The sequence below is a fragment of the Mus musculus genome, chromosome 11 (assembly GCF_000001635.26).
Source record: "Mus musculus strain C57BL/6J chromosome 11, GRCm38.p6 C57BL/6J".
Classification (NCBI taxonomy): Eukaryota; Metazoa; Chordata; class Mammalia; order Rodentia; family Muridae; genus Mus; species Mus musculus.
The window spans coordinates 21,951,895-21,966,794 of NC_000077.6; the positions used below are offsets into that span (position 1 = coordinate 21,951,895).

The following is a 14,900-nucleotide window of genomic DNA, read 5'->3' on the forward strand; positions in this document are numbered from 1 at the left end:
CTAGCTGGCTTTCACAGAGCTGGAAGGTACTGTGCATGTACTAAAGAGGAAAAGTATCATCTTACCCAGCTATGAACCGTGCGAGCTACAACTGGCCTGGCAAGACATGCCCACTGATGCAATAGTGGGATGGCTGTCATGGGTGTAACTAACCACCTTCTGATTGGATTCAAAGTCCATCCAACAAGTAGAAACACATCTAGCCCTGTTATCAGGGCCAAGAACCTGTGGCTAGACAGGTCATAGGTCTCAGAGGAGAATGCAGCACTATTATTTTGCTAAATAGGCATAGTATCAAACTGACTCCTAATGACTTATTGTGCCCATATATTACTGCATCTCTCTCCCCTCATCAGAGAAGTTTCTTTTCGCAGTGCATGGCAATTTATACGATTAATCAAAGTAAAGTGAATGAAAGCTGCAGACTACTCTTCCTTAAGTGGAATATCACAACCTCTGCTCCCAAGGGGTCATTGTGATACAGGGGACTCAACATTTTATGAGCTAGAGGTAGATAATGAGTTAATTAGATCGTGTGCTGGAGCAAGGTATGGTGACATAGGCCTTTAATTCTAGCATTCAGAAGACAGAGGCAGGCAGGTCTGTATGAGTTTATGACAGCCTGATCCACCTAGAAAGTTTCAGGCCAACCAGGGTTACACAGCGAGATCTTGTCTAAACAAAACAAAACAAAAACCCAAAACCAACAAACAAAAATAAAGCAAATGTTTATGAGAATGTGAGGCAAACAGAAAATCAGTTTGGTATTCCCCAAAAATTAAAATTTGAACTATCACGTGAACCAGCTATATACTACTTTGGGACAAACCCCAAAATAACTGTAATCAACATGCCATAAAGATACCTGTGCATCCATGTTTATCATAGAAATTTCCACACTAGACAATTTCTGGAATCAGCCTAGGTATTCATCAACAGATGACTGAATAAAGAAAATGTGCTACATCTGGGCATGGTGGCACACACCTTTGATCCCAGCACTCAGGAGGCAGAGGCAGGCGGATTTCTGAGTTTGAGGCCAGCCTGGTCTACAAAGTGAGTTCCAGAACAGACAGGGCTATACAGAGAAACTCTGCCTCGAAACAAACAAACAAACAAACAAACAAACAACAACAAAAAGAAACTGTGCTACATCTATATATATACAATAACATTTTATTCAGCCATGGAGAATAAAATAATGTCATATCCCTTTCCTCTGGTGGTAGCCATCAGTGAGCCAAGATGGGTGCATTCAAATACATCCAGGAGCTATGGAGGAAGAAGCAGTCCAACATGATGAGCTTTCTTCTGAGGGTCCACTGCTGGCAATACCGCCAGCTCTCTGCGCTGCACAGGGCTCCCCGCCCCACCCGGCCTGACAAAGCTCGAAGACTAGGGTACAAGGCTAAGCAAGGCTATGTCATTTACAGGATTTGTGCAACTTATGGCAAGCCTGTCCACCATAGAGTTAAACAGCTGAAATTTGCCCAAAGCCTTCAGTCTGTTGCTGAGAAGAGAGCTGGGTGCCATTGTGGGGCTTTGAGAGTCCTGAATTCCTACTGGGTTGGTGAAGATTACACATACAGTTTTTGAGGTTATCCTCATTGATCCATTCCATAAAGCTATCAGAAGAAATCCTGACACCCAGTGGATCACCAAACCAGTCCACAAGAACAGAGAGATGCGTGGGTTGACAGAAAGAGCGGTGACCTTGGAAAGGGCCACAAATTCCACCACACTATTGGTGGTTCCCGCCGTGCGACCTGGAGAAGGCACAATACTCTCCAGCTCCACCGTTACCGCTAATACACGTGATATTTGTAAAATTCATATCCAAGAAACAATTTAGGACAGTCAAAAATAATAATAATGTCATATGCTGAAAAATGGACACACCTGAAGATCATCATATTAAGTAAAAGCAAGCAAGCAAACAAACAAAAACCACACCGAGAGAGACAAAAATCACATTTCCTATTATTTGTGGGCTCTAGAACTCTTCATAGATACATACTGTGCTGAATAGTTTTATGTCACTACTTGACAAAAGCTAAAGTCATCTGAGAGAAGGGAAGGTCAGTTGAGAAGATGCCTCCATAAGACTGGGCTATATATGAGCCTGTAGGACATTTTTTAAATTAGTGATTGATGGGTAGGGCCCAGTGCATTGTGGGTGGGACCACCCCTGGGCAGATGGTACTGGGTTCTATAAGGAAGCAGGTTGAGCAAGCCATGTGGAGAAAGCCAGTATGCAGCACTCCTTCGTGACCTCTGCATCAGCTCCTGCCTCTAGGTTCCTGCCCAGGTCAAGTTCCTGTCTTGGCTTCCCTCAGTGACCTGTGATCAGGGTATGTAAGTCAAATATTAGCCTTTTCCTCCCCAAATTGCTTTATGTCATGGTAGCTTATTACAGCAATAATAACCCTAACTAAGATGTGTGTGTGTGTGTGTGTGTGTGTGTGTGTCTGTGTGTGTGTGTCTGTGTGTGTGTATGCGTGCGTGCGTGCGTGCGTGCGTGCGTGCATGCGTGTGCGTGTGCGTGTGCATGTGCGTGTGTGTGTGTGTGTGTGATGAAAGCAGAGGAAAGAGCAGATGAAGCAAGGATATTATCAGCAGGGGAAAGAACGAACAGAACAGAGTAAATACAGCCAAAGCACAGGATGTAACTCTGTGAAATCTTTACCCCACTCCACCCCTGCCAAAAAAAAAAAAAAAAAAAAGAGAGATAGCTCAACACTTACCATGTATGCCAGGACCTGCATGATGGAAGAAAGTAGCCTACCCCCACAGATTTATTCTCTGATTCCCATACATATACCATGCATGTGCACACCACAAATGCAGATGCACACACAATAAAAATTAAAAGTCACAAACAGCAAAGTCTTAAAACCGTGTGAAACATTAACTAAAATATATAACAAGTTGCTATAACTCAATAAGTAAACATATAACTAGATTAAAACGCAGGCCACAGACATAAAGATGTACAGGTGGTGAACATGTGAAAAACCATTCCTCCTAGAATTTTTTAAATGCCTCAAAGGAGTAGCATGACAGCTGGTGAAGGGAAAGGAGACAGGGCAGAGGGCTGTGTGAGGGCCGAGGAAGAGGAGGGTGGGATGACCTGGCACATGCACATTAGAAATGACAGCGAGTGCCATGTATATGTATAATTAATATGCATTAATGATTATACTTTCTTAAAAAGAAACGAATCTCTTTTCTACATATGTCATTGGGATATGCAAAATAAGATGATAGCATTGCGTACGCATCAGAATGTCTGAAGTCCAGAACAGTTTTAACACCAAATGCTGGCAAGAACGTGGAACAGGAACTCATTTCCTACAGAGAGTAATACAATGCAGTACAGCCATTTGAAAAGAGGGTTTGGCACTTTCTTACCAAACTAAACAGTCTTACAAAATAGTCTAGCAATTGCACTTCTTGCTATTGACCCAAAGAAACTGAAAGGAGATCCACGTAAAACCCGGGAGTTTCTTCATACCTGCCCGGAGCTGTAAGCCATCTAGATGAGTGGGTGAGCTGCTACATAAAATTCAGGGAATTATGTTCAGCACTAATAGTAAATAAGCAATCGAGTTAATCAGAGGAAGCTACCTACAATTAAACAATTTCAACCACATGATATTCTAAAAAAGGTAAAACTAAGGTGAGTGGGTACTAGGGATTATGAGAATAAGAGATACACAGGCAGGTACAGAAGACTCTTAGGGCAGTGAAACTATTCTGTATGATGTGACAGTAGATAAATATCATTGTACATTGTCAAAATTCAAAGAACATAAACCAGCGAGAGGAAAATCTAGGATAAACTTTGCATCTGAGGTAGTCACGTTTCCATGCAGGGTCATCACCTGCAGCCCACATATCCTGCCAGGAGGAAATGTGGACATCAGCGACAGGGGAATCTTTGTACTGCTTTTGATTTTGAACATGCTCTAAGGAAAACAAAAATGGGATAGGTAGGGGGTCCTGGAGAAATGGCTCAGTAGTTAAGAACACTGACTACTCTTCCAAAAGTCTTGAGTTCAATTCTCAACAACCACATGGTGGTTCACAACCATCTGTAATTGGATCTGATGCCCTCTTCTGGTGTGGCTGAAGACAGCTATAGTACTCATATACATAAAATAAATAAATCTAAAAATATATATAAATGGGATGGGTCTCCATTTGGGGCACTCATAGATTGGTCATTGCCTCAAACTCTGCTCTTTCTTTGTCCCTGCACATCTTGTAGACGGGACACATTTTAGATCAAAGGTTATGTGGGTGGGTTGCTGTCCTTATCCTTCCACTGGGAGTCTTCTGCCTGACTAAAGGAGGTGGCCCCCACTGCTAGGAATCTCAGCTACAGTCACTCCCTTAGACCCTCTAGAGTCTCCTCCTATTCAAAGTCTCTGGTAGCGAGATTGCTGCCCCGTCCTCTCCCAAGCTGATCTCTCTTTGGGATACACAGTGAAAGCTTTTCTTAACTACACAAAGGGCAAATGAACTTTTAAACCAGGCATGGTAGCTCATGCCTGTAATTTAAATACTCAGGAAGCTGAGGCAAAAGGATTGCTTGGCATTCACAGTAAGCGGGAGCTATGCAGTGACTTCTAGGCCAGCATAGCCTAGAGTGTGAGACCCTGACCCTAAAAGCAAATGAGCAAAAAAAAGACTTTTATTTCTTTTTATTAAAACACTAAAGTCACTATTTCCCCCCAGTTACTAAACAGTCTATCTAAAATGATAATTTAAGTCCTTCCATACAACTTTCTTTGAGAAAGATAAGAAACAAATCTGTGGCTTATTTAAATTTCCTTTGCCTATTTGTACATTTTAGAATGTACATTAATCCCCACTGTAGCAGCCATCTCTGATTCCCAGGATGCACTTCAACATTTGTCCATATGCATGCAACTTTACCTAGTTTATTTGAAAACATGAGCAAGTTCTTAAACAGAAACACTAAGTTTTATAAGAAAATTAAAGTTTAAACCAATGTTATAACTTTCACATGAAAATAGAAAAGGACAGTCTATATGGACAGGGTTCCTTCAGTATAAAGAGCGGGCAGGACACATTCAATTTACCTTTTTACCACCTAACAGAGACACCTCTTTCATGGCTCCCTATAATAGCCTGAAATGTGTTCATGAAGGGTTTTTTTTTTATATAATTTTACTTGAAGAATTGCATTAATACCTCTCAAAAGGCACAGGATTCATCTGACACAAAATAATGAAATTGCTACTTATCCACCGAGGTTTTTTCTCCTGAATTGCAGCCATCTTTCTGTCAGGTCAAGTGATGATCTATACGTGAAGGATTAACCTGACACAAGAACAGTGAGGCTTGATCCCCCAGCATATTATAATGTATTTACTCAGCATACCAGGAAGAAATCAGGTTTTAAAATTAAACAGGACACATGCTAGGAAGGCTCATAAGAAACGAGTGGTGTTCTGAAAATATAGGGTTTTTAAATCTACACAGCACAAATGAATATACGTTAAAGTATGAGATACAACACTTGTTTAATTTTAAGGGTTAAAATTAAAGTCATTGTTTTGTTCAATTTTACCTAAAAATGAAACTTTACAAAGAGAGGTCCATCTGAAAGCTCTATCTAGACACCAGTGTGTCCTCTGTTTGAGAGATCGGCTTGCATAATTCACAAGTACAGAGAAGACTAAAAAATTCCCTGCTTTTCTCTTCTCAGTAAGAAAATATACAAGAGCTGGGTGGTGGTGGCACACGCCTTTAATCCCAGCACTTGGGAGGCAGAGGCAGGCGGATTTCTAAATTGGAGGCCAGCCTGGTCTACAAAGTGAGTTCCAGGACAGCCAGGGCTATACAGAGAAAACTTGTCTTGGAAAAAGAAGAGGAGGAAGAGGAAGAGGAAGAAAGAGGAAGAGGAGGAGGAGGAAGAGCAGGAGGAGGAGGAAGAGGAAGAAGAAGAAGATGAAGAAGAAGAAGAAGAAGAAGAAGAAGAAGAAGAAGAAGAAGAAGAAGAAGAAGAAGAAGAAGAAGAAGAAGAAGGAAAGATAAGAAAAGAAAAAAGAAAAGAAAAGAAAAGAAAATATACAAGAAATAAAAGTTATAATGTATACCAATGGTACCAAGATTTCTACTTTGGGAACAGCTGACTCTTTGCCCTGTAACCCCTAGTGCCAAATGACCCAACATCCTTCTCATCAGATCACAGAGTGATCAAGAATCTCCTCATAGCACTTTGGTCTTCCTTCTTCTTGAGCTTCATGTGGTCTGTGAATTGAATCTTGGATATTCTGAACTTTTGAGCTAATATTTACTTATCAGTGAGTATATATCATGTGTGTTCTTTTGTGACTGGGTTACCTCATTCAGGATGATATTTTCTAGTTCCATTTATTTACCTAAGAATTTCATGGAGTCATTGTTTTTAATAGCTGAGTAGTACTCCATTGTGTAAATGTACCACATTTTCTGTATCCATTCCTCTGTGGAAGGACATCTGGGTTGTTTCCAACTTCTGGCTATCATAAATAAGGCTGCTATGAACATAGTGGAGCATTGTTATATGTTGGAGCATCTTTTGGGTATGTGCCCAGGCTGCTATAAACATAGTGGAGTATGTGTCCTTGTTATATGTTGGAGCATTTTTGGGTATATGCCCAGGAGTAGTATAGCTGGGTCCTCAGGTAATACTATGTCCAATTTTCTGAGGAACTGCCAAACTGATTTCCAGAGTGGTTGTACCAGCTTGCAACCCACCAACAATGGAGGAGTGTTTCTCTTTCTCCATATCCTCTCCAGCATCTGCTGTCACCTGAGTTCTTTATCTTAGCCATTCTGACTGGTGTGAGGTGTAATCTCTGTGTTGTTTTGATTTGCATTTCTCTGATGACTAAGGATGTTGAACATTTCCTTAGGTGCTTCTCAGCCCTTTGGTATTCCTCAATTGAGAATTATTTGTTTAGCTCTGTACCCCATTTTTAATAGGGTTACTTGGTTCTCTGAAGTCTAACTTCTGGAGTTTTTTTTATATGTTGGATATTAGCCCTCTGTCAGATATAGGATTGGTCTTTCCCAATCTGTTGATTACAGCTTTTTCCTATTGACAGTGTCCTTTGCCTTACAGAAGCTTTGCAATTTTATGAGGTCCCATTTGTTTATTGTTGATCTTAGAGCATAAGCCATTGGTCTTCTCTTCAAAATATGAAGAAAAAGTGTAGAGCAGAGACTGAAGGAAAAACCATCTAGTGACTGCCCCACCTGGGGATCCATCCCATATACAGTCACTAAACCCAGACACTATGGTGGATGCCAATAAGTGCTTGCTCACAGGAGCCTGACATAGCTGTCTCCTGAGAGGCTCTGCCAGAGCCTGACAAGTACAGAGGCAGATGCTTGCAGCCAACCATTGGACTGAGTGTGGAGTCCCCAATGGAGGAGTTAGAGAAAGGACTAAAGGAGCTGAAAGGGTTTGCAACCCACAGGAGGAACAACAATATGAACCAACCAGACCCCCCAGAGCTATCAGGAACTAAACCACCAACCAAAGAATACACATGGAGGGACCCATGGTCTCAGCTGCACATGTCGCAGAGGATGGTCTTGTTGGGCATCAATGGGAGGAGAGGCCCTTGGTCCTGTGAAGGTTCGATGCTCCAGTGTAGGGGAATGCCAGGGTGGGGAGGCAGGAGTAGGTGGGTGGGTAGGGGAACACCCTCACAGAAGCAAGGGTAGGGGGGATGAGATAGTGAGTTTTCAGAGGGGGGCGAACCAGGAAAGGGGATACATTTTATTTACATTTGAAATGTAAATTAAAAAATAACCAATATGTACTGGCTGGTTTTGTGTGTGAACTTGACACAGCTGGAGTTATCACAGAGACAGGAGCTTCAGTTGAGGAAATGCCTCCATGAGATCCAACTGTAAGGCATTTTCTCAATTAGTGATCAAGGGGGAAAGGCCCCTTGTGAGTGGGACCATCTCTGGGCTGGTAGTCTTGGGTTCTATAAGAGAGCAGGCTGAGCAAGCCAGGGGAAGCAAGCCAGTAAGGAACATCCCTCCATGGCTTCTGCATCAGCTCCTGCTTCCTGACCTGCTTGAGTTCCAGTCCTGACTTCCTTGGTGATGAACAGCAGTATGGGATTGTAAGCCGAATAAACCCTTTCCTCCCCAACTTGCTTCTTGGTCATGATGTTTGTGCAGGAATAGAAACCTTGACTAAGGACACCCTCACAGAAGCAGGGGTAGGGGGGATGAGAGAGGGGGTTTTTGGAGGGGGCTGAACCAGGAAAGGGGATGCATTTTATTTACATTTGAAATGTAAATAAAAAATAACCAATAAAATTTTTAAAAAAGAAAAACAAAGGAAAATAGTTGAAAAACTGTAGATACTCTGCTATCCTTACCACAATGTGCTATCCTTACCACATTGCTTTTACAACCCAATATTTCAGAATTCACAAACTAAACCAGGGACTCATGAGAAAAAAAAAAATCACAGAAGAAAATAACTGGAGACTATCAAAATCCCTTAAGAGTATGTAAAACTGCTGTGTTTATCCAACATAAGGAGCAGAAAATGACAAAATGGATCAGCAGATGTGCCTCCACCCCTCACAGTCTACAGCGAGGCACTCGGAATGGAATATCCCTCACAAGAAAGCACTCATGCTCTTACTTCATACGGGACCGTAACTTTCATAGCTAAGTATCTAGTTTGCCTACTTTTTCCAGATTAGAGCAATTATATTTTAAAATTCATCATCTTCAGTTATTTTATTATCTGTGTCATTTGAGGGAAATTTATTGTCTAATCTTTATTATTTAAGATATATATTACTTAATCTTTTACCTCTGGTTTAGACTGGTTTACACTGATTGTTAATGTATAGTATTTTCTTATTTTGGCCATTTTACCATTTTAAATATTTCATCACCTTAAATATTTATTATTTTAAAAATGTTACATTTAAAGATACTATTTATTTCACCTAGAATAGATGACCTTTTATGGACTTTATTCTTCTTCTAAATGAATTGGCTTTCATTATATAATATTTGAAAGACCATGTTGGTATTATTTAAACATGCCTTTCCTTCCCTTCTCCTTTTTATTCTTCTCACTGTGTTACCACTATGGTGTATTGCTTTGTGCCCAGGTTGGCCTGGAACCTTTGACCCTCTGGCCTCATCTTCAGACTGCTGGGATCACAGGCCCACACCACCACATGCAGTTTGCATTTTCATTTCCAGCCAGTCCATTCTGGGTTATGGTTTCTCTTGAAATTTATTCCACAGAGAGGGTTTAGAACTGTGAGGTCAAATTTCCAAACATATGTCTGTTTCCCGGGTTTCTTTTTGAAATTTTCTAGTTTTCCCACATCTCCAGAGAAGAGGCTCTGTGATTTAAATTTATAAAACTGCATTTTTACAGCCCTGGAATGGTTTGTGCTATTCGATCAAGCATCTCTTCACCTACGTCTCACCCGAGAAGCAATTAGAAACTAGATCCTGCAGATTGGCACTAGAGCAGAGACATGTTTATCTCCGCCTGTGTACCAGACCCATGGACTGATGGTCTTTCTCTCATTATTTGCCACTCTATGCAGAGAGCAGAAGTCTCTAGGATAGTTGGTTTTCCCCAGTTCTATTTTCAGTTCTATCGGTTTCTGTGCCATGTATTTTAAAGCTCAGTTCTTAGATGCATAGACATTTAGCATTGGTTTCTTCCTTGTGCATTTTAGAGTCTAACTTTTTATGTATGTGACTCTGTGGGAATAGAGGTGGGAAACAGACACCATGAAACTAGAATGGAGACCCATGGGGGGAGATTACTCCAGCAAGACTTTATTCTATAATTAAGTCTCAGTAACAATTACCAACAAAAAGTCATGATTGATTGGACTAGCATCTAGCCATTTAAAAGAAAAGAGAATCTTAAATTCTTACTGTGTTCTGTGTGAACTCCTGTTTAAATTTACTTCCAGATGTGGGAGCTGGCAAGATGACTCTGTTGGTAAAGGCAAGTTATTTGCCCCAAACCCTGGCAACTGAATTTGATCCCCAGGATTCAGTCACACAAACTGTTCTCTGACTGCCATGACTCCTATACACAGTTGTGCGTGCACACACACACACATACAACTGCACACCGACACACAAGCATATGCACTCTCACACACACATGCAATAAGTAAATGCATGTCATTTTTTTAAAAGTTAATTCCTGATACATGTTTTCTTCTGATTAGCAACATTGCTGAATACATTGTGGCACTCTGGTTTGGGACATTTCTACACAGTTAACTACTCATATCATTTTTACTTTGATCTTAATGTCTTTCAATAATTACCATTATATAAAAATGTAAAAAAAATAAAATCAATATCTTCTAGATGAACAGAGCTTATAGTTATTATATATTGTCTCCTGGTAGATTTTCTTTTTTTTTTTTTTTTTTTTAAAGATTTATTTATTTATTATATGTAAGTACACTGTAGCTGTCTTCAGACGCACCAGAAGAAGGCATCAGATCTCATTACGGATGGTTGTGAGCCACCATGTGGTTGCTGGGATTTGAACTTCGGACCTTTGGAAGAGCAGTCGGGTGCTCTTACCCACTGAGCCATCTCACCAGCCCTAGATTTTCTGTTCCTTGAAGCCTATTTTTGCTTTTTTTCCCCAAGGTCTTCCTATATAGCCCTGACAGGTCTGGAACTTGATATATAGAACAGACCTGCCTGAAACTCACAGAGTTCTGCATCCTTTGACTCCTGAGTGCTGAGATTTAAAACATGTGCCACCACACCTGGACTAATTTTGCTTTTAATGTAGTTATTCCAAACATTTTAATTACCATTTTAGTTAGTGTTCTGTTGCTGTGAAGAGACGCCATTGCCAAGGCAACGTATAAAAGGATTATAATTGGGGCTTACAGTTTCAGAGGGTGAATTCATGTCTGTCATGGCAGGGAGCGTGGCAGCAGGCAGGGTGGCCCTGGAGCAGCAGCTGAAAGTTCACATCCTAGTCCACAAACAGGAGGCAGGCACGGAGGTAGAGCTGGTCGGTCCTGGCATAAGCTTTTGAAAATTCCTGTGACAACCCCCCTGCAACAAACCTATGCCTACTAATCCTTCCCAAGTTGTTCCATAAACTGCGGATGAAACATTCAAATATATGAGCATATGTGACCATTTTCATTCAAACTATCATAATTACTATTTGCATAATATGTTCCTCCCACTTCCTTTTAAACTGCATATATCATTATATTTGAAGTGCATTTCTGACAGTGAGGCCATTATTAAATTTGATAATGGCTATATTTAATGATTATATTTAAGGCATTTATATTTGATATAAATACTAATATATCTAGGTTCAGAATTACTGCTTTATTGTTTCTGTTTTTCAAAGATTTCACTCTTATTTTCCAATTTCTTAATTGTGTGGTTATCCTTTAGTGTTCCATCTTGTCTAGTGTATTAATATCTTTTATGTTCTTTTAGTTGTTGATATAGGAGGTGGAATAAATACTTCACTTTTATACTCTTCTTATAAATCTACTATAAAAATTCAAATGAAATACAGAAACATTCGTTGCGGGTCCTTCCATATTTCCTCTATGTCGTAGTTATTGCTTATATAAAGTAAACATCCACGTGCTGAAACCCAAAAATAAGACGCTTCTGCTAGCCACACACTAAAGAACCAGAGAAAGAAAGTCTACATTTACCTGAGTCCTTACCATTCCAGCTGTTCACAGAATCCAGAAGAAGGCTAGTGCCTGCAGTGTACATCGGGGAGTTCCCTGTGTGCATGTGTGTGTGTGCACAATTCAACAATGCCTGTTCTCCTCAATTGCTCTCTACATTTTTTAGAGACATGTTCTCATTGAATCTGGAGCTCTCCAATATGGATATTTAGCATGTAAGTATGTGTGACACAGTACCAAACTCTTAAAAACAGGAAGAAGGGGTAGAGATTAAGGTTTGAAAGACTGCTAATACAAGGGGAGATTAAAAGGCTCCACAAGATACACAAGACCTATTGGATAATAGGGAGTCAGGCTCACAGAGACTTAGGGACTACTAGGGGGATGCATGGCAGAGGACACAACCAGCATTTGAGGGCCAAGGCAGGGCAACAAGCCTAGGATTTGGGGAAAAACAAAGGAAAAGAGAAAGAAAAATAACAAAGCAACCCTGTGGCTGAACTGAACATGGAAATAAATTGTAAACAGCTATTTAGCTATACAAAGGCAGGAGAAGCCAAAATCATGTGTGGGCTAACAACTCAACCCTTACTGAGTGTGAACAGGCAACTCCATTTAATTCTAAGTGACAACATGACCTTTAATGCATATGTGATAAAATGCTAAGCAAGGGGCATTCATGACTACAGCAAATCTTGTATTAGAAACATAAAGAGGAATGCATTCTTTTCTGAGGAATTTTTCCTATGCTAAATGAGTGCTGAAGAAACATTTGAAGACATTGCTCAGGCTTTCCTCTCTGTTTTAATATTTTCATTATAGAATAGGCATCACTTTTGACCTTGGCTCACCAGAGGTCCAAGCGTCTTCAAAGCTGTGGTGTATAAGAAAGATTTTCCAGATAGGAACATGTTCTCTGCAGCAGGACCCAAGCTTAGGGAGTCTCCAAGACTTCAGCCCCTCCTTACCCAGTACCTTACACACTATCACTATTAAATGACCTTGCCACCAGCCAGGCATAATGGCACATGCCTTTAATCTAGCATTTGAAAGGTCAACACAGGCAGATCTTGCGAGTTTGAGGCCAGCCTGGTCTACATAGCAAGTTCCAGGCTAGCCAAGGTTACATGGTGAGATCCTTTCTTAAAAATAAACAAAAATAAATGAAATGAAACAAATCTATAATAATAATTAATAATAATAATAATAATAATAATAATAATAATAATAATATGCTCTTGCTGGCCACCTCATCAGAAACTTTAGCTCATCAGCATGGTCTTTTCTCCTGTAACTTCTAATACTTTTTATGGGTAAAACATGAAGACATCAGAAACTGTCAACAAGTCTGCTTTCCTGCACTGAGCTCTGCTCTTTCTGTTTGTTATCTACTGCTCAAACCTGACAGAACTTCCAGGCTTTGAATGTTTCATTAACTTGAAACTTGTAACAGTTCAGAGTCTTGTCTCTTTATTAGAAGCACTCAGATTTATTAGGGTAGTTTTCGCACCACGTATACACCTAGTTAGTTATTTGTGATATACACTCTACTTCCTGTAAATGTGAGCTATATCACAGTTTGAGAATGAATTTTTGGATCATCTCTAACTCCAGCTACCATATATCTCAGTCTTGGCATTACAGCAAATTATCTTGCCAAAAATAATGATGCAAAATTGGCAGAGATGCTGATTTGTCTGTCAAAAACTCTTTAAAAATAATGTTTTCAAATTTCCTAGTCAGCACTTAAAACTTTTGCATTTTCTAAGCAGAATAGGTACCTGAAAATGAGCTTAGTGACCTACACTGAATCTGGAGGCTCCCTGGAGTCCCACCTGGTCAACATAAGAAGACCATGTCTCAAGAGAAAAACAACAAACCAAAACACCAGAAAGGACTTTTTAATATGGGTAATAATAGCAAATGGCAAACTTATTGTACCTTCACACTAGCGAGTGATGAAATTAATTGAGAATTTCGCAGTCACTGGGTGGTGGTGATGCTTGCCTTTAATTCCAGCACTTGTGAGGCAGAGACAGATAGATGTACATGAATTTGAGGACAGCCTGATCTACAGAGTGATTTCTAGAACAGCCAAGGCTACACAGTGAAACCCTGTCTTGGTGGGTGGGGGGAGATTTCACAGACTTACGATGAAAATTTACATATAAGGTACATTCTCTTGTTTGAGATATTTTAATTTTTTTTACTGCATTTTAAAGATTTATTGTGTGGGGGCATGCACACGGCATGACAGGGGCATGCACATGCTGTGATACACGTGTAGAGGTTACAGGGCGACTCTCCGGATTTTCTCCTGACATCATTTGGGATTTGGGGATTGAGTCCAGCCCATGAGCCTGGTGCCTTACCTGTGGAGCCATCTCTAAGGCCATTTAGGATGTTTTGTTTCAAATTCTAATTAACTTTTATGTGTATGAATGTTTTACCTTGCATGTGTGTTCATGCACCATGTGCAAGCCTGGTGCCTGTAGGAGGTAAGAGGACAACAGATCCCTTAAAACTAGAGCTAAGATGGCTGGGGGTGTGGGAATTAAACCTGGGAATTAAACAAGTGCTCTAAACTGCTGAACCATCTCTTTAACCTTAGGATGTTTTCATTTAAGAACAATTTCTATTAACAATGCATGAATTATGATAGTTATACAAATTACTGGCTCCCCCTTTCAAATAAAAATAAGATATCACATGTTATAGACATCTGTAACAATTTTCGGCAAATTAAGCACTTTCACACTGATCATGCTTTTGGACTGACTGAAACAACTCCATAGAGAGTTCAGGCTTCAAAAGAAATCTATAACTTAAATTGGGAAGACAGAGAGTTTGAGGGCAGTCTGATATAAATTAAGCAAGTTCAAGACCAGGATAGGTTATAGATCACAGCCCCATCTTCAAAGATGTAAAAGAACAAGCTATTCCCTTTCAGATTAAAAATCTCATTTGTTTTTATTAAACTACTTCATGTGGCTCTTCCTCAGCCATTCTTACAAAATTGATCCTTCTCATCACTAACTGACTGGGCCACCTCACATTCCATAGTTGACAAAGGTACCTACCATACATTACAAAAATTTTTTTTTCATATAAGAATAATTTACAGAGACAAAATTTGGAGCTGTGATGAAAGGATGGACCATCTAGTGATTGCCA

General features: G+C 40.1%; 1 pseudogene; it reads left to right on the top strand.

Annotated features, from left to right (window-relative positions):
- On the top strand, positions 1,212 to 1,860 carry Rpl15-ps1 (ribosomal protein L15, pseudogene 1; annotated as a pseudogene).